Raw genomic sequence first — 19,800 nt, forward strand, 5'->3', positions numbered from 1 at the left:
ACAAATAACAATCAGAGTTGTGCCTCGCCCTCTTTTGTTATTCTCTTTTCAGCAACCAAAAGTTTAAATTAGGACATCATTGCATCAATACGTATAACATGATTTACCATTTAGGGTTTAGGTAGTTGAGATTAGTTTTAAACTATTAGTTTTGTTAATGGCTAGGCATTTGACATCATTTTAGTAACTCTACAACGAAGCCTGGTATAATTCAGGAAGAGTTTAGACTGCAAGATAGGGGTCAGCAGGATGCGTTATTCAAGCTAGGGCAAATAAGGCGCAGAACTAGTCAATTTCAGCTATACTTAAGAACTAGTAATAATCCGTACAATATTATGACAAGGTGACCTATAACGAAATATCCAAATACGCATCAACTCTAAAATCAGAAGTCAGTGTACCCAATTTATCATAGGAAAATTAGAGAAGCAATGGTGATAAAGAACAAAAACAGATCATCCTACACATTCCTTAGTTCAGTTTCCCAGTTGGACTGAGTCCCAACATTAATCTCGAATGGAACCGCGTTTTTGGTTTACAAAGATATTCGTGCAGAAAACCATTCAACTACAACCCAAATTTATATCAACAGAAAAAAATTTTGCAAAAATGATTGCATTTCACTACGAGCAAGTTCTAAAACATCTTGCAGGGAGTCTGGTGTAAAATGGTTGAAGGTTCCGGGTTAGTAGGTGCAGAGAGGGATGAGGGGAGTCGGATGGCGCAAGTAGCGGTGCATGATGATAGGCCTTCTATTCTGTCTGCGTCTGATGATGGTATTGCTTCTTGCCATCAAGTTAAGGCTACTCGTAGTCTTGATTTTGGTAAGATGAAGGCTAAGGATGGTGATATTCTTACTTCAAATAATGTCTCTATTATAGCTTCGCGACTTGCTTTAGTTGGTTCGAATGTTAAGAAATTTGAAGCTAAGATTTCTCAAACTAAGAGAATGGCCCGCGGGGTTGCCAGTGTTCCGCCTAATGATTAGGTGGATTTGATCTTGGTATTACTATCATCCTGGACACTTTGTTTAGATGCACTGGTCTTAGAGCAAATAACAACAAAAGCTCCATATTTTTTGCTTGTGTGGAGGATAGTTGCAAGTTGGAGCTGAAAGAGATTTTGGGTTTTCAAGAGGGTGCTCTTCCTGTGAGGTACCTTGGACTTCCTCTCTTGTCTACTAAGCTGTCCTACACTGACTGCCTTCCTTTGATGCATAAGATTCTTGGTAGGATCCAATCTTGGAAAGCTAGGTTCCTCACTTATGCTGGCAGGCTATTATTGGTTAATGTGGTGCTCAATAGTATGCTGGTTTATTGGGTTTCTGTTTTTATCCTTCCTAAGAGAGTGTATAAAGAGATTAATAGAATGTTTAGCAAATTCTTATGGAATGGTATTGATATGGGTTCCAAAAGAGCTACTGTGAAATGGCCTACTATTTGTCTTCCAAAGACAGAGGGTGGTTTGGGTGTGAGGAGCATTGAAATTTTGAATCTTGCTGCTAATATGAGACATGTGTGGGAAGTGGCAGTGGGTAAAAACACTCAGTGGGTGCAGTATAATCTCATTAAAGATTCCAATTTTTGGCTTATGACTACCCCTTAGAATTGCTCCTGGTGTTGGAGGAAGGTGATGGAGTGTAGAAAAGGTGCTCGGGGGCTGATGCTTCAGGTGATAGGGAATGGTGCTGGCACTTCCTTCTGGGCTGACCCTTGGCATCCCATGGGTCCTCTTCATGGGTTGTTTGAAGACAAATTCAGGTATAGCTCCTTCTTGAACATTCATGTGAAAGTTGCTAACTATATTAAGGAAGGCCATTGGTATGTGCCTGAATTCTTGTATTATGAGTTGGCTGAAGTCTTTGCTAGAATCCATGAGGTACCTATATATGTTGGGACGGCTGATAGGTTGGTTTGGAAAGTTAGCTCTGAGGGTGATTATACTTTGAAGGACACTTATGAAGCTCTTAGACATAAGGGTCCCATTATGGATTGACATACTCTTGTGTGGGCTGCAAATGGTATTCTTAGGCACTGCTTTATTATCTGGCTAGTTTTAAGCAATGGGCTGAAGACTAAGGAAAGGTTAGGTCAGTGGGGAATGGAGGTGGACAGGGCTTGTGGTCTTTGTGGTGGGGCTACTGAAAATGAAGATCACCTGTTTAGTCAATGTAGTTTTGCTAAAACTCTTTGGAGTAAACTTTTAGCTGCTCTTGGTTATCATAGACCATGTCTGCATTCTCTTGGAGCTGAAGTGGAGTGGTGCACTAGAATGTTCAAGGGTGTTTCTCTTATAGCCAGATTGGGCAGATTAGTGTTTTGTGGTTCTATCTATCATGTTTGGCAGGGAAGAAGAATAGGGTGTTTAGACAGCAGGGTCTTGCTATTGATGCTCTTTACCATCTGATTATTGAGGAAGTGAGAATAAAAGTTGGCACTTGGAGGTGCAAAATAGAGCATACCTCTCAAAATGTTGATGTTGCTGAGGCTTGGAACCTTAGTGTCAAGTTGACTAGGCAGAGATTGAAAGGCTATAGGTGGGAGCCTCCTCCTAGTGGCTGGATCATGGTCAGTACTGATGGTTCTTTAGACAATCTGGCTGCTGGGTATGGGGTTGTGCTCAGAGATGAGGAGGGAGCTGTCCTTTGTATGGGTTCTGGGTCGGCTATATGTCAGACCATCATGGTTCATGAGCTTCAGAGGCTTGAGTTAGGTTTAAGGTTTGTGATGAGACATGAAACTGTCCCATATGAATCTCGTAACTCGGGTTAGTTAGTCAATTTCGAGCAATTACTCTGATGATTTGTATGTTTCTTTTGTCCAGGTGCCTTATATGGAATTGAGCTCGAAAAGTAGATAAAATCGAAAGAAATACGCACCTGGGGCATTTTGGTCATTTATAGGTTATGACATTCTGGTAACTTGGAAAGTATTGGTACTCGGATGCAAAGTATAGTGGAAGACGAACCCAACGACGAAAACGGGAGTCAAATCGGAGTTCGGATGAGAGACTTATAGCTGGTCAAAGTTTGGATTAAAATCAAGTCAACAGTGACACGTGGAAAAAACCTAACGTCGAAGAGGAATGTGTCGGTACAGTCTTCGGGTTCTGTGGGATAGAGTCACGTTGGCAAATGAAGAAGGATCGGGTACTTTCGTGCATCCAGATTTTGGTGGCCCGCAAGAATCTAGCGGTCCATCTTTCGGTCAGCAACACATGGGTCCATCGAAGCCTGTGTTGTAACTCTCTTTGACACGTCCGCGAAACAGCTTATCGGACCTAGCTTGACAGCCAATTGCCAACAACCGATTGTTACCCATATTTGGGGAGATTTCTTCGTCTTTATCTCTTTCCCTCTTATATTTACAGTAGAAAAGAATTGAGAAGTCAAAGATGGAAAGAGATAAACCGAAAAAGATTTAAAAGAGAGATTGCTAGAGATCTGTTAGAGATTAGAGATGGATTCGTTGGAAATAAGATATTGAGCGAGATGATTTGAAGATGGAATTCGGTTTTGTATTTTAGAGAGAGAAGGAGATCTTGGCTACTGATTTTGCTCCTTATCTTGGTTAGATCATGTAGAGATTACAGAGATGGAAAGAACAACATTTTAAAGAAAGAAAGATGGATATTTGGAAAGAGATTTCTCTGTTCAGAGAAGGAATTTTGAAACAGAATTTTAGTGAGAGAGGAGAATACAGGGAGCATAATTTACTTCCTCTTCTCGGCTGAATGTGGAGAAGATTCAGGGATTCATTTGGAGAAGAAAAAGATGATGGAAGGTGCTAATTGAAGGGTATTACAGAATATATATAGGACAGGGAACAGAAGAGGGGAGGATCATCTCGGCTTGGGGAGCAGAGTTCTTCTACTTCTCCTTCTCTTCTCTTGAGCTTCATTATATATCTTATATATATATAGAGAGAGAGAGGGAGAGGGAAAGAAAACATCTCGGCCATTAAAAGACTAAACCGAGAGCTAGAGAAAGGAAGGAAGTTTAGAGTTTCTGTTGCTTTTTCTTTTTTCTAATTCTTCTCTTTGTGAGAGAGAGAAGATTAGATAGAAAGAGTTAAGAGAGAGAGAGAAAGATACTGCAGAGAGAAAGAGATTGAGTTAATTAAAATTTCATTATTTTTATCTTCTTCTTCTCCTTTCTTTACTGTTCGGTTAGAGAGAGAAAGAGAGAGTATATTACTGTTTTTTAGAGAGAGAAAGAGAAAGTTTAGAGTGAGAAAGAAAGAGAAAACAGTGAAGAAGACGAGAAAAGAGATCGGAAAAAAAATTTCCCAGAGAGAAATCGTTTCCAAGAAGATGAGAAAATCGATTTCCTTAGGGTCTGTTTGTCTGTAAAACAGTAAAAACAGAAGGAAAAGATTTTCCCTTAGGGGCGCGTTTGGCTGCACCAGGGAAAATCAGCAAGAAAAGTTAATCCTTTTACCTTTTTCTCTTATACTTCATATTTGTTTTAATCTCGTACCATGATTAGCTAAATCTCTCATCTAGGATTTTATGAAGAAACTAATTCTTGATCTTTTAGATATATTCTTGATTGACTAATTCTTTTGATTGAACGATAAAGTTTAATTTGTTTTAATTTGTTAAATCGGTTAGCTTTTCACTATTTATACTTTTAGATTTGATGCATCGTGCTTATGTTAAATCATTTGACGGTTCATACTTATTAATTGATAGATAGTAGTTTAGAAATATATTTTTCAAAAGAAGACAAATACCATTTTATGATCTAAAAACCGATTTTATCGAAAACATCTTCCGAAATTCAGATAGTTTATTATCCAGAATTTTGAGTTATAGAAAAAAGAACTAGTTAGTTAACTATGTGTAATAAAAGTGATTTTTGTGTAGATTCTGAAATCCTAGGTTTCTCCCCCGTCGATTTGAGTGTATCATTTGTACTTATTTCTCTTTTTGTTCAGGTACTTTATTAATCACCAAAACCAAAATCAATTTTAAAGAAAACGTCTAAATTCTAAGTTTTAGAATAGATTTCACTTAGTCTCTGAGGAACAAACCGGTCTTACCGGAACTATTACTTGACGTCCGTATACTTGCGGGTGGAGACCTATTTAGGAAACCTTTCTAGGCCCATCAAGTTTTTGGCGCCGCTGCCGAGGACTATGTTTTAAATTTGTTCTAATCTTGGAAAGTTTTTATTTTTGGTAAGTTTTTATTTTTGGGCACTTTGACTTGTTTCTCTATTTTTGGTGTGTAGGGCATTAAGGAGCGATAGAGAATGCGCAAACAAGGAAGAGGAGTCGAAAAGAAGAAATTTACATTTTTATTTTATTTATTTTTTTGTGAGAGAGAGACTTTGGATTAAAGTTTTGACCCTAAATTAGAGGGCTTGTAAATTGTAACCGAAAATCAAACGAAGCCTCGGGTTCGGACACTTAAGGGAAGAGTGGCCCGGGTCGTCTACAAAGGTCGTCGCCCGTCTTGAACGGGAGGTAACTTTTCTGATCTCCCACGAATCCCCTGTAAGTGGGTCCTTGTATGTGTTTTGTGTGCCTAATTGATTTGACGAACTGCTTAGTTTAATCGTCTTTAGTAAGGGCACAAACCCCATTACAAGATAGGAGTCAGATTTCATCACCGATCTCTTGCCCATTTAGGAAACAACGTTGCGAATCCCAAACCTCACTTAAATTAAAATTTGGTGTAGACATTGGCCTTAGGGTATCGAGCTCATAGGATATTTGAAACAATTCAAGGACTTGATTTTTATTTGGGCATTCCTCAAAGGAAAAAGTCACTCAATTCTTTAAAAGGTCACCTCGAGAAGAGGCAACGCTACCGAAGGTTGGACGGCTATCACAACGTTCATCGTTGGTCGTCACCAAGAATTGTTTGACCGTATTACTTTGACGGAGTAACCCTCATAACAATTATAGTTCAAGCTTTGTAACGAAGTAGGAGCTGTCTAGATTTTCAGGTAAATCTGACCAACTTGTCTTTCGTCTAGATTTTGTTTAGGTTGCTTGGTGGAGTCATACTGATTGTGTTTGCTTTCCTCTAGGGTCTTCGTAATGATTCCTCGGTTTTCGATTTAAAAAAAAAAATGATGAGAAATGGATAGATCGTGGTCCCAACATAATGGCAGAAGGGACGAGAGTTCTTCAAATCTACCATGGTGGTATTTAGCAAATGGGCAGAATAGTAGTAGTCATCCTAGAGACAATGTGCATAATGATGGTCGTAGGGATTATTATAAACCTTAAGAAGGTTATGAACCATATTATAGATATCCTGACAGATCATCTTACATGCATTATAGTAGACAGTCTTATGCTCCAAATGTGTCCCAACCTTAATGGGAAAACATTGAAACTAATGACTCTTACATGCATTATAACGAAGAATTTTATGCTTCACACGTATCTCAACCTCAATGGGATAACGGTGAAACTGTTGATTCTCCATCTTTAGCATCATCTTCGTTGGCCGAAACTATGAGTATGTTAAAGAAGATTCATGAAGAGTCTATTAGTATGCTAAGTAGGAGTAATGGAGAATCTTCTGCTCCACACGTGTCTCAACTTCAATGGGATAACGGTGAAAAGGTTGACTCTCCATCTTTAGCATCATCTTCGTTGGCCGAAACTGTTAGTGATCTTCAAAAGAGTACTTTCGAGTTTTGTCAGAGTTTAAAAGAAGAGAATGACAATACCTATAGAACTCTACAAGAAATAACAACCAGTATTATAGAATAAGATCACCATGAGAATGTAGAGTACGGTCCACAGTGTCCTGTGTACTATGATGACGAGGATACAATTTTAGAGGAGTACAGTTCTCCCGACAACATCGTTATTGAGGCTAAAATCTCAAAAACGATGGAGCCCGATATTGAGATATCCTCTCATTGTATCGAACTTGAAATCCATTCAGACCATAATGAAGAGTTCACTAGAGTTGAAGATAATTTGCAGTCGTTTGACTCAACTGAGGATGATGAATCATGGTTGACCAATTTGCTAAATGAGAGGATTGACTCGCCTGATTTAGGCAAAGATTTAGAATTCTTTAGGGACACCGATGATAACATGATAAAAGAAATTATAGAAGGACTATCTAACTCGACTTCTAGGGATTGTGACTCTGATAGTAGGGTTTCTCCATTGAAGGAACCCGAAGTACCTGTTTTACAGAACCCTAGTTTAAGTCCGGGTGTCATTGATAGTCCTCTAGATTACTTTGCATTTTGTCCCTCAAAACCATGTGTAGATTTTGAAGCACTTACTCCCTCTGTCGATCATCCATATGAAGACCCATTCTATCCGGTCTGTACTCTCTCTAGTGCGGTGCCAAACTTAACGACCTTATTGTCGTCTAAGTTTGGAGATTGCCCTTCTTTCTTGATAGTCTCACTTACACTATCACCAAGTTACGAAAATGTGAGACTATCGTTCACTGAAAACTTTGTGTTTTGGGTGGACCCATAGATGTATCGATTTTCCTGTTGCATTGAATCTTAACCCAACTGAACCAGGAGTATCATTTCGTGTGATCGGTTGTTGGTGTTGCAACGCAGCAGAGGTTTCTTCCATCACAACATCTGCATTAACCCCAACAGAGTTACCATCTATCATCTCATCCTCATCTTCACTTGGTAATCGGTTAGCAGCCAACAAGAATCGACCTTCCCCTATCTCTCCTTCATCCCTTAAACTAGTATCTTTGCTGCGAGAAAGCGCCTTCATGGCTGGAAAATCCAACCAGCAGCCTTTCCGATCAGCAAAAACCTTAGAAAAACCCTAAAAAATCACTTTTCACTTCCCTTTCTCTCTCCTCACTGGATTTTCTCTCTCCTCTCCACTTCCCTTCCTCTCCCCACTCCTCAAGTTATCTTGGCCATGAAAGGGAAGTCTTGTGGCAACTGAGTAGAAGTTCTTGGTGTTGGCGTCGGATTCTAGCTAGCAGACCGACAGCTCATCGACTCATTTGCACTTCTTTGGGGGATGGTCATGATACCAAATTTTGGACTGATTCATGGCATCCTCGTGGTCTTCTATTTGATGCTTTTGAGGAGACACATAGATATGATTCTCACCTTCATTTAGATGCCCGGGTTTCTCAGTTTATCGGGCAGTCAGGCTGGGCTTTCCCTGGGCATGTGGGAGCTATGTTAGGGACTATTGAGGTCGAGGCTAGAGAGGTGGTGGTAGATAGTACTCGAAGAGATGAGGTGATCTGGACGCCTAGCCAGAATGGAGAGTTTACTCTCAAAGAGACGTATGAAGCTATTCGACCTAGAGGAACTCGATTGAGCTGGACTACATTAGTATGGTCACCGGGTGGTATACCCAAACATTGCTTCATCACGTGGCTTGCTTTCCGACAACGCCTCAAAACCAGATCGCTTCTGGCTAGTTGGGGTATGGCTATAGACACTACTTGTGTATACTGTGGGGGAGACGAAGAAACGGTCTTCCACCTATTCTTTGGGTGTTCAGTCACAAAGATTATATGGGAATCGTTATTACTTAAGATGGGATTCCAGAGAGTATGTGTATCAATCATTTTGGTGGGCTTTCTATCGCTGCCCGAGTGGGTCGTTTGCTTCTAAATGCCTATGTTTATCATATTTGGAAGGAGCGGAATAATAGGGTATTTAGAAGTAATGTCATGCCACCGGGGTTGATTATACACACTATTTGTGATGAAGTGAGGATCAAGCTGAATACCGTTACCAAACGGTTTGAAGTTACGGAGGAGAATTGGAGAACCATTGATCGATGGAATCTTACTATCTCTCTCCAAAAGCCGGTTTACACTCCATGCAAATGGACTCGGCCGACGGCAGCGAGATACATGATTAATACGGATGGTGCATTGAACGAGGTGGACGCGGGGTATGAAGCCATTATTCGAGACTCGGAGGGGACTGTTGTGAGAGCAGCCACAGGTCAGGTTGACGGACAGACTATTTTCATACATGAGCTACAGGGCGTTGAGTTGGGTTTGGAGTTAGCACTTAGTGCCGGATTGCAGGAAGTTGAACTTGGCCTTGACTCGATGAATATCAAGTTACTTCTTGCAAAACCACATCAGAAATTACCATGGAGGGCGAGGCGTTTGTGGAAGAGAGTTCAGAGGCTTCGAAGTCAATTTCGGAGTTTTCGAGTTTTTCATGTCTATAGAGAAGCCAATCAGGCTGCAGATTTCTTGTCAAAGATGAAGCTCGGACCGGGGGTGACTCACTTGAATATTAGTCAACTTCTGGTGGAATTAGTCAATATCGTTAATGCGGACTCTAGAGGGACAGTGAGAATGAGGAAAGGTGGGCTAATGAAATGATGTAATTTTGATTTTTCTTTGCTGTTTTTTGATTTAATATTTCATTGTTCTCAGTTCGGGCAACTCCCGCTTATCATTTAAAAAAAAAAACAAGTTGCTGACCACTTGTCAAAGATGAGGCTCGGACCGGGAGTAACTCACTTGAATGTTAGTCAACTACCGGTGGAACTAGTCAACATTGTTAATGCGGACTCTAGAGGGACAGTGAGAATGAGGAAAGGGTGGGGCTAATGAAATGATGTAATTTGATTTCTTTGCTGTTTTCTTTTTTGGTTTCTTTTTTCTTTGTATCGGTTCGGGCTTCTCCCGCTTATCATTATCAAAAAAAAAAACAAGGGCTGGACCCCATAGATCAGCATGGATCATATGCAAAGGAGAAGTGGAATAATGATTAACAGGAGAGAAGGGAAGAGAATGATGCTTAGCCGAAACACAATTTTCACACAAAGTGTTTTTGATTACAGAGGTGGTTACTGGTAATTTAAATTTAGACATAATAAACTTAAAATTTCGAAAATGTGGATGAGCAAATCTCTTGTGCCAGGTTTCAGGGCTGGTACGAGATCCTTTTGACGCCACTTTGGTGAAGAAAGTTGAAGAAGAAGCAGAAGCAGGGATATTATGGAGGTGAAAGAGGCCATCAGAGATCGTTCCGGCGAGCAGGGTCTTCCCTGTGGGAATTTCCTTAACAAAGAAACCAGATCGATGGAAAAGAATGAAGCAATTAATATCACGAAGAAGTTGAGAGATGGAAATGAGATTTTTCTTGAAGTCAGGAACAAGAAGAATATGTTTAAGACGAAATTTGTTAAAGGGGAGTAGAACATTACCAGTGCCAGCTACAGAGGAAGTCTGACCATTTCCTACCATGACTTGATCAGGAACAGTAGTATCAGCACGAGAAATAATAGATGCTGAATCAGATGCAATATGATTGCTGGCACCTGAATCCATGTACCAATGTGGATCATGAGTGAGATTATCAAGTCCAAGAGCTGCAAAGGAGTAAGCCAATTCAGAAGAACGAGTAAGTTGAAAACATTGACGAGCTGTGTGACCAGGTCGACCACAATACTGACAAATAACTTGTTGTCTCTCTGGAGGAGGTGAACAGTGGAGAAATTTCGAGAAGTAGCACCACCTCTCCCTCCATTTCGGTAAAAACCTCTTCCACCACCTCTGTTGTAAGAACGACTCTGTTAGGTCGATATTGAGGAACAGGGGGTCGTGATGGAGGAGTTGATTGAGTGAGAAGAACTGTGGGTAATGGAGGAGTTTGAGTTTGAAGTAACTCAATACGAAACGCCTGTGTGAGAAGTAGAGAGTAGAGCTCATCACAGGTGGGAGGGGTTAATCGAGTGGTAATAGAGGTGACAAAAGACTCAAACTCAGGACCAAGACCAGAGAGAACAATGAGAACAAGTTCTTGGCCTGAAACAGAGTGACCAACAGAAGCAAGAGAATCAGACAAATTCTTAATACGAAGAAGATAATCAGAGATACTTTGTGAACCCTTTTTGCAGGTTTGAAGCTGAAGTTTAAGATTCATTAGCCGAGCTGAGTTAACAGAGGAGAAATTTCTCTCAAGGGCCTCCCAGACAGCTTGAGAGGTGGTTAAACCAATAGAACTGGCTCAGTGAGAGTAGCATTGATCCAAGAAAGTAACATTTGGTCAATACGATACTAGTAACAAAAATCTGGATTGGGGATAGGAGTAAAGGAAGAAGGAGTGGGAAGAAACTCAAGAGGAGCAAAGCAAGAGCCATTAACATATTTGTATAAGTCTTGACTGTGAAGAATAGGGAGCATTTGGCTACGCCATAGGAGATAGTTTGTTTGATCAAGTTTGATGGAAATGAGATTGGAAATGTTAGTGAGGGTGGGAAAAGGGAGAGAAGAGGGTGAGTTTTTCAGTAGAGATAACAGTAGGAGAGGTAGTGTGCCGAGTGGAGTCAGCCATTAGAGAAGAGAAGCACTGAAATCAAGGAGACGAAGAATATCTCTTTAGGCGGCTCTTGATACCATGAGATTGTATTTGATCAAGATGCCCTAAAGAGGGCTGAACAATTCTATTAAATAGAGGAAAGATACAATTGTAAAAGGGCCAAAAATACCCTTAATAAAGTATAAAAAGGACTATGAAGATGACTACACAAATATACATATATAATAACACCCTCAACACTCTGAAGAGAAAACCAGATCGCGTCTCGTTGCAAATACCTTGGAAACATCAAATGGTTTTTTATGTGTTATTTATAATTCTCAAACAAGGATAAAAATTAAAGAAGCAAGTTCAGAAGCCCCCTTCACACAGTTAACTTCACAATGTTGACCACAATCCTCCTACCAAGCCAATATATGGCAAAATAGGACTAATGACCCGATCATGAAGATCCCGAGTAAGGAAAAATTATGTCTATCACTTCAAGTACACAACCTAATGAAGAAATAAAAAGAAACTGAAACAAGAAAGTTCAAGTAGAAAGAAAACAAAAGAACCCAGTTCTCAAATAGAACACCACTACGACACGACAGGTTCCTGAAAAAGTATCAGTAGATTCATCATTTGTATATGAGAAGGAAAACCCGACACAGACCGCCAAAAACTCCAAATGTTTTTCTTAATCGTTTCAGGTGGTTAACAGAAGCAACAAACATATTTCAATTCTGCTACACAAACAACTTAAAATAAGGATTCCCCCTGAAAGACCAAGTGATTTGTTAGCGCAATTCGTAGTCCTAAAATATGGAAAATAAAGATGAGTGCTGGATGCCGAACTTTCACTGACATTTTCTCAAATAATTTGATGCCATTGCAAACAAATGCCGTAAAGACATTGCCTACAAAAAATAAGAAACTTCTACGAGTTGGGTGTAGAAGACCTTCTTCAAGAAGAAACCATGAAACTATGTCAACCTAATTGCATGCTGCAGAAAAAAAATCAAGAAAGAGTCTACATGGAAATACAAGAAATTCAATGGAATTTATAGTACGAAAACCCAAAGAAGAAAAAATGTGCATCAATTCGAGAAGATATGAAGAAAAGCAGGGACCTTTAGAGGCATATTTACTTGCATTGTTGGACCTCATACAGGAAAATTTGTTCTTATAAAACAATTAACGTCTCCCCATTCCCCAAGACAAAGAAATGAGTTGGAGAGAGAAGGAGCCGAGAGGCGCTCCTTCAAGCTTGTCTCCTGAGTTGTTTATGCCCTCTCTACCATTAGTTCTGATAAGGCCCCTGGGCCTGATGGATTCTCCTCCCATTTTTTTATAGCTTGTTGGAAGATTGTTGGAGATGATGTTGTTAGTGTTATTTCTAGATTCTTCTCTTCTGGGAAGTTGCTTGGGGAGATGAACTCTACTTTGGTTACCTTGGTTCCCAAGATTCCTTCTGCCTCTAAGGTTCATGAATTTAGACCCATTGCTTGCTGTAATGTGGTGTATAAATGTATATCTAAAATTCTCACTTTAAGAATGAGAGGGATCATTGGAAATTTGGTGAGCACTTGCCAATCTGCTTTCATTCCTGGTAGGGTCATTCAAGATAACATCCTCCTTGCTCATGAGCTAACCAGGAATTATCATAGGGAGAAGGGGTCTTCTAGATGTGCTATTAAAATTGATTTACAGAAGGCCTATGATACAGTGGAATGGGAGGGGCTCTGAGGAAAACCATGGAACTTTTTGGCTTTCCTCCTCTTTTCTTGAGTTGGGTTTTTGCTTGTGTGACCTCTCCTAAGTATTCCATTATGGTGAATGCCAGCGCTTATGGTTATTTTGAAGGGAAGAGGGGTATTAGACAGGGTTGTCCCATGTCTCCTTTTCTTTTTCTGCTCTTAATGGAGGTTCTCAATGTTCTTCTCTTGAAGAAAGTGCAAGAGGGTGGTATTCATCTTCATCCTAGATGTTCTAATCCTCTTATTACTCACTTGTGTTTTGCAGATGATCTTCTTGTTTTCATCAAAGGGGATGTTCACTCAGCTATGGGTTTACATCAGGTCTTGGAGAAATTCTATGTTTGTACTGGCCTCAGAGTAAATCAACTTAAGAGCTCCATTTTTGCTGCTGGAGTGGATCATGACACTCTTTGTTTGATTAAAACTGCTATTGGGTTTGATTGCAGCCCTCTTCCAGTAAGGTATCTTGGGGTGCCTCTCATTTCCACTAGACTTAAGTACGCTAACTGTTTGTCACTTATTGATAGATTTTTGGCTAGAGTTAAATCTTGGAAATTGAAATTCCTTTCTTATGCTGGTAGGCTTACAATGATTTCCTCTGTTCTTTATGGTATGGTTCAGTTCTGGTTTTCTGTTTTTGTGCTTCCCATGAAAGCCATTGATGAAATCAATAGAATCATCATGAGGTTCTTATGGACTGGTTCAGAGATAAGGATTGGAAACAATGCTGTTAACTGGGCTATGGTTTGCTCTCCCTTTTCTGAGGGTGGTCTCAAATTGAGGAATTTGAGGAAGCTAAATGTTGCTGCTTGTTTGAGACATATTTGGCACATTGTTACAGGCAGGATGTCTATGTGGGTGATCTGGGTTCATAAGCATTTGGTTAGAGAGAGGTGCTTCTGGACCATTAAAACTTCAGAGGATGCTTCTTGGGTTTGGAAGGAGGATTCTTCAATATAGGAAGCTTGGAATGAAGTTTGCAAAGCATCTTGTGGGAGATGGTCATAACATCAGTTTCTGAAAGGACAATTGGCATCCCTTGGGAGTTCTTATTGAATTTCAGACTGATTTTTTCAGGATGGACAGTAGGCTTCACAAGAATGCTAAAGTCAGCTGCTGCATTGTCAATGGCAAATGGTATGTTCCTGTTATGGTTGAGGGAGCTCTTAACCTTATTTCTTCCAGGTTTGATGACATTCCTATTGGTGGAGGTGAGGATGCCCTGGTACATAAGGGAGGTTGCTGTCTCAGTTCCCTGGCATGGTCTCATTTGGTTTAGTTACAATATCCCTAGGCACAGCTTTATTGCTTGGATTGGTATGCATAGAGCTCTTAAGACCAAGAAGAAACTTATTGGCTGGGGGTTAGACCTTAATCCCACTTGTGTTCTCTGCTGCAACTTTGTTGAAGATGATTATCATCTTCTTTTTGATTGTGAGTTCTCTTGTTCTATTTGGAAGAGATTGATGAACTTGTTTAATGTTCATTGGGTGTCTCATAATGGCTGGGAGGCTACTATAGCTTGGTGTGCAGCCATGTTTGCTGGTAAAGACAACTTTGCTATTCTTGGGAAGCTGACTTTCAATTGTTTCTTTTATCATATTTGGGCTGAGAGAAACAGGAGAGTCTTTACTGGTAAGCTGGAGAGTTGTGATGCTATCTTCTATAGGATCTCTTCTGATGTCAAGCTCAAGATGTCCAGGATCAATATAGGAAAGTGCTTGATTGTAACAGGAACAGGTGGGTGTTATCATGATCAACTCAGATGGTGCATATGGTGCTGAGAGAGATGGGTTTGGTAGTGTTCTTAGAGATCACAATGGTGAGGTCCTTGCTGCTATATGTGGCAGATCTAACCCTATTAATGTGATTCACCATGAGCTTGAGGGGGCTGAGGCAGGTCTAACACTTGATGCTGATCTTGGTCTTACTAAAGTTATCCTAGCTACTGATTCTTTATTAGTTCATGGTCTTCTTACTAAGTCTGAAGTGGTTCCTCCTTGGAGGTCTTTGTTTATCTGGCGCAAAATTAAGACTCTTATGGGGGGGTTTTGAGGCTTGTTTGGTTCAGCATGTTTATAGAGAGGTTAATGGCGTGGCAGATCTTCTTTCAAAGGCTAAGTTTGATCTTGGTGTTGAGGTTTTATATGGTTCGGCCTTAGGGGAAGAGATTCATAAGGTGCTTAGAGAAGACAAAAATGACTTTCTTAGAAGAAGATATCATTAAGATTGCTTAGAGATTCATAAGTGTTGCTGTGTTTTTTTTGCTAGTTTTTTCCTTGCTTATTTTTCTAGCTTTGTAAGACCTTGGGTCTCCTTTGTCTTTTGTCTTCTTTTGTTGGGTTCGGGCCCCTTATAGCTCGCTGATTTATGCAAATAAAAAAAAAAGACAAAGAAATGAGTTCATCACATGTTAGGGAATGAAAAGATGAAGCGAAATTCTTAAAATATAGCATGCTAGAAACTGAGAAGAAAACTTAAAAGCATACTATTTTCCCTAGAGACATTAGATAAGCATGGAAAGCCGGTCTTTGGATATGGGACACTCCTGTAACGTAATAAAATAGACTTGATTATCTAGAGAGTAAACTTTAAATGACAAAGAAGAACAATGTGCGATCGATGCAAAATAAGAAAACCCCCTTGAGAGCAAGCCAAATAACATCTCCTGGGTGTTAGCCCAATTTGTGGATTCCTGGGAAAATTAAACAAATTCCTCATGCTGTAATTACCAATCCTTTAAATATGGCACCCAAGAAACCAGTAAGGTTTCGCTGGGGAGGAAAGGAACGCAGACAATTGATCTATGGATTATCCCATATTCCTTGAAATATTAATTAAGTTAAATGTGATCGATATGAATACATAAACCCTCATAGAGAAGAATCAATGGTAAGGAAGAGTTTTATGAAATATATGCAAAAAGGAAAACCTCATTGAGAGCAAACTGAATCACATCTCGTTGGAGACAGTCCAATTAGAGGATCCCTGTAATAAAATGAATGAATTTTGCATGTGTCAACTATTACTCCTTGTTTCCTCTAACAAGGATAAAAGTTAAAGAAGCAAGTTAAGAAAGACCACTTCGACTCTCATCGGAATCAGTTCACTCTATAATGCATTGCATAAGGTAGACTCCCTTCCAATAAAGATTTTCGCTTTTGGTTCCAAGAGCCTCCCACGAAAACAATCTACAGACTTAAACCTTGTTGACAGGAAGTGTGCTACAAGCAACTGAAAACGACAATCACTTTACACGATGATGCTAGGGGTAAAATTAGGTTAAGGAAATGTTGGACCTGATGTATAGTGTCTTGGGTTGATTTCTTTTTTGTTGTTTTAGCTTGTTGCTTTGCTTGTTGCTTGTTAGGGTCGGGCCCTTTAACCCGCTCACTATTGCAAAAAAAAAAAAGATTTCAAACCACAATAAACCTTCCTATGACCAAGATGTCATTAAGTACGCAAAACAGCCATACCCATCACCACGAGCGGATTCACAAAAACTCATGTTCATGTTTTCCATACAGACATATCTAACATCAACTATATTGATCTTAGTGTTTCCGCGAAAGCCTCTTAGGAAACCACACAGCAGGAGCTCAAAGATTAATATAAATATGAAACCTGAACAGTCCCTACTTACAGTTTAAAGTAGCCACCGAAAACAGAGAAAACTAATTGATCCAGAGAAACAACACAAGATAGACACATGGAGCCAAAACAGATAAACAACACAAGATAAAGACATATAAGAACGACCATGAGGCCTTCCCACGCAATGGCCGCGAAGTACATCTAAGACAAAGACCATTCGACAAACAACATGGGTCTAAGGTAAGATCAAACAGAAATTCAACAGCTCGCAAATAAATTGTATAACAGTACTAGGTCAAACCGCTCATATCAACAAGATGGAATCTCCACCACGAGGGACAAACCATCTAGCACTTTCGAAAGATGAACAAAGAGAAAAAAGGAGGAAGCAAGGGTAAAGGACCTGGCTACAAGCTTTAACTCCTGCTAAGACTGCGTGAGGAGAGAGAAAGTGACGTGAAAAGTGATTTTTTAGGGTTTTTCTAAGGTTTTGCTGATCGGAAAGGCTGCTGGTTGGATTTTCCAGCCATAAAGGAGCTTTCTCACGGCAAAGATACTAGTTTAAGGGATGAAGGAGAGATAGGGGAAGGTCGATTCTTGTTGGCTGCTAACCGATTACCAAGTGAAGATGAAGATGAGATGATAGATGGTAACTCTGTTGGGGTTAATGAAGAAGTTGTGATGGAAGAAACCTCTGCTGCGTTGCAACACCAACAACCGATCACACGAAATGATACTCCTGGTTCAGTTGGGTTAAGATTCAATGCAACAGGAAAATCGATTGGTCTAAAGCAAGGGTCTGTCTCTCGAGTCCTTGAAGAACAAAACAATGGTTCTGCTCGTTTTGGTGCTACTAGCACTGCTCGTGAGAAAGGAACCAATCAGGGTTCAAAGTTATTAGCCGATTCTATTAGAAACAACATTTTTTCGGGTCTTCTTCGCAATCCAAATTCAAGTATTGGCATGACTATAGTAGGTGAAGAAGAACAGCAACCACCGGAATTACAGAGAACTCAGGCCGAAGAGATTAGGGTTCCAACAACAGGTAGGGTTTCGAGGTGCGACGGGCAAATGGGCCATGGACCTGCAAACCAGGGCAGTGCTTCAGCAAGTTCAGGGGGTGTGCATAAAGTTTCTAACTGGTCTAACTTATTCCCACGTCAAACAGCAGCTAACCGAGCTACACTAAGATACATACCTCCAATCAAAGTGAATAATCGTTTCGTGGCAAACCTAAAAGTATCAAACTTTGCTAATGAAATGAAGTTATGCGAGAACATTCTGGTTGGAAGCTTTGTTGGTGAAAGACTAGCCTACGGGTTAGTGTATAGTGTTTTATTGAAAAAATGGAGTCCGAAGGGAGAAATGAAGCTTACGGTACATGGTGATTCGGCTTATGTTATACATTTCTCTTCCATTGAAGACAGATTGCGAGCCTTGGAATTCGAACCTATATTTATTGCTGGGAGACTTTTTGTGGTACGTCCATGGCGACTTAATGTTGAGAAGGAACTTCAAGAAATGAAAACTATTCCATTATGGGTTAATCTCCGAAATATTCCCTTTCTCTTTTGGAACCCGGAAGGTATTTCAAACATTGCTAGTGTATTGGGTGTTCCTTTAATGCAGGATAGTCGAACGGAATCCAGAGAGCGGATGGCGTTTGCTCGTGTTTGTGTGGAAGTGGCAGTAGACACTGACTTACCCGACGACATAACTATTCAGATTGAGGAGGGTGATTCTGAATATTTTGTCCAGGTTCAAGTAGAGTATTCATGGAAACCAACTAAATGTGAAGTCTGCTCTGTTTTTGGGCATGATGAAGGGACATGCAAGAAACAACCAAAACCAGATGTTGTTACAAATGTTGATGAAGGTGGTAAATCAAGACCTAAAGAGGTCAGATTGGTAGATAATAATTCTACCACTCGTTTGGGGCCGAAAAGACAAGACTCACAACACCAAACTCAGAATGCTAGTGGGAGGCAATATGGTAACAAATCTGGTTGGACAAATAGTAATGGTGGAAGAGGAGGGGGAAAGAAGAGACCAGCAATGGTTAATCGGGAGTCAGGTCTGAACAGTATGGATGAAGACCGAGAGAGAGAAGGAGGTTGGTCGGTGGTAGTTTCGAAATCCAATACTTTCGTCATTGGAGCAGGCCACTCGGAGAAGCATGATAATCAACGTCGGAAAATAGCAAAGAAATGAACCGGTTCGTGGTAAATCTACGCAGCATAGTCTCCTTCCAGGTAATTCTTTTTCGGCTCTATCTAATTCTGGCGAATTCCATCCTGGTTCTTTTGAACACGAGCCTGGAGAGGAGGGTTTGGAAAAGGACCAAAATATTCATGAGGGAAGGGAAGGGGACAGGTCACGAACTGATCATGACCCTATTTTGCTAAACCCGAGATTAGAAAGTAATACTGAGCCCTCTGAGGAGCTCGAAACAGCCCCCTCCATTGTCTAATGATTAATCTCGCAAGTTGGAATGTGAGAGGTCTTAATGACTCTCTCCGTATGAAGAGTGTGAGAGATTTTGTGAGATTGAATCGTATTGGTTTGTGTGGCCTTTTAGAAACTCATGTCCAGGAAAGGAACAAGACTCGTATTCAGCGTAGTCTCAATCCTAGCTGGACCTTTATTGATAATTACGTGGCTGTTCCGAATGGACGGATTTGGATTGGTTGGGACCCGAGTAGGGTTGATTTCACTGTGTCCCACGTTGGAGGACAAGTTATTGCAGGTGGTGTTCGTTTTCCAGATGGTTCGAGTTTCCTTTTGGCAGTGGTGTATGGAAGCAATAGCATTGTTCATCGCCGGGAGCTCTGGAGGGACCTTGAGTTTCTTATGATGGGTTCTGAGGCTCCGTGGCTAGTGCTAGGTGACTTTAACACCACTATGCTCGCCAATGAGAAGAGAGGCGGTAATAGCTCACCATCTCAAGGCTCCAATGAGATGTTTGACTGTGTTACCGATTTGGGACTATTTGATTGCCCGTTTACAGGTTGCTTCTATACATGGTCTAACAGGCAGATGGGAGTTGCTAATGTCAGTTCCAAGATTGATCGGGCTCTTATTAATAGTGGTTGGTTGAACTGCTTTCCTCTAGCTAAAGCAGATTTTCCACCGCCTGGGGATTCAGATCACTCTCCCATTATTATTCCGCTTGCTGCACCCAACATACACCGGCGTACTCCGTTT

Source organism: Eschscholzia californica, unplaced genomic scaffold (genome assembly GCF_041429995.1).
Source record: "Eschscholzia californica isolate CP2 unplaced genomic scaffold, dmEscCali1.0.p SCAF_4, whole genome shotgun sequence".
Taxonomy (NCBI): Eukaryota; Viridiplantae; Streptophyta; class Magnoliopsida; order Ranunculales; family Papaveraceae; genus Eschscholzia; species Eschscholzia californica.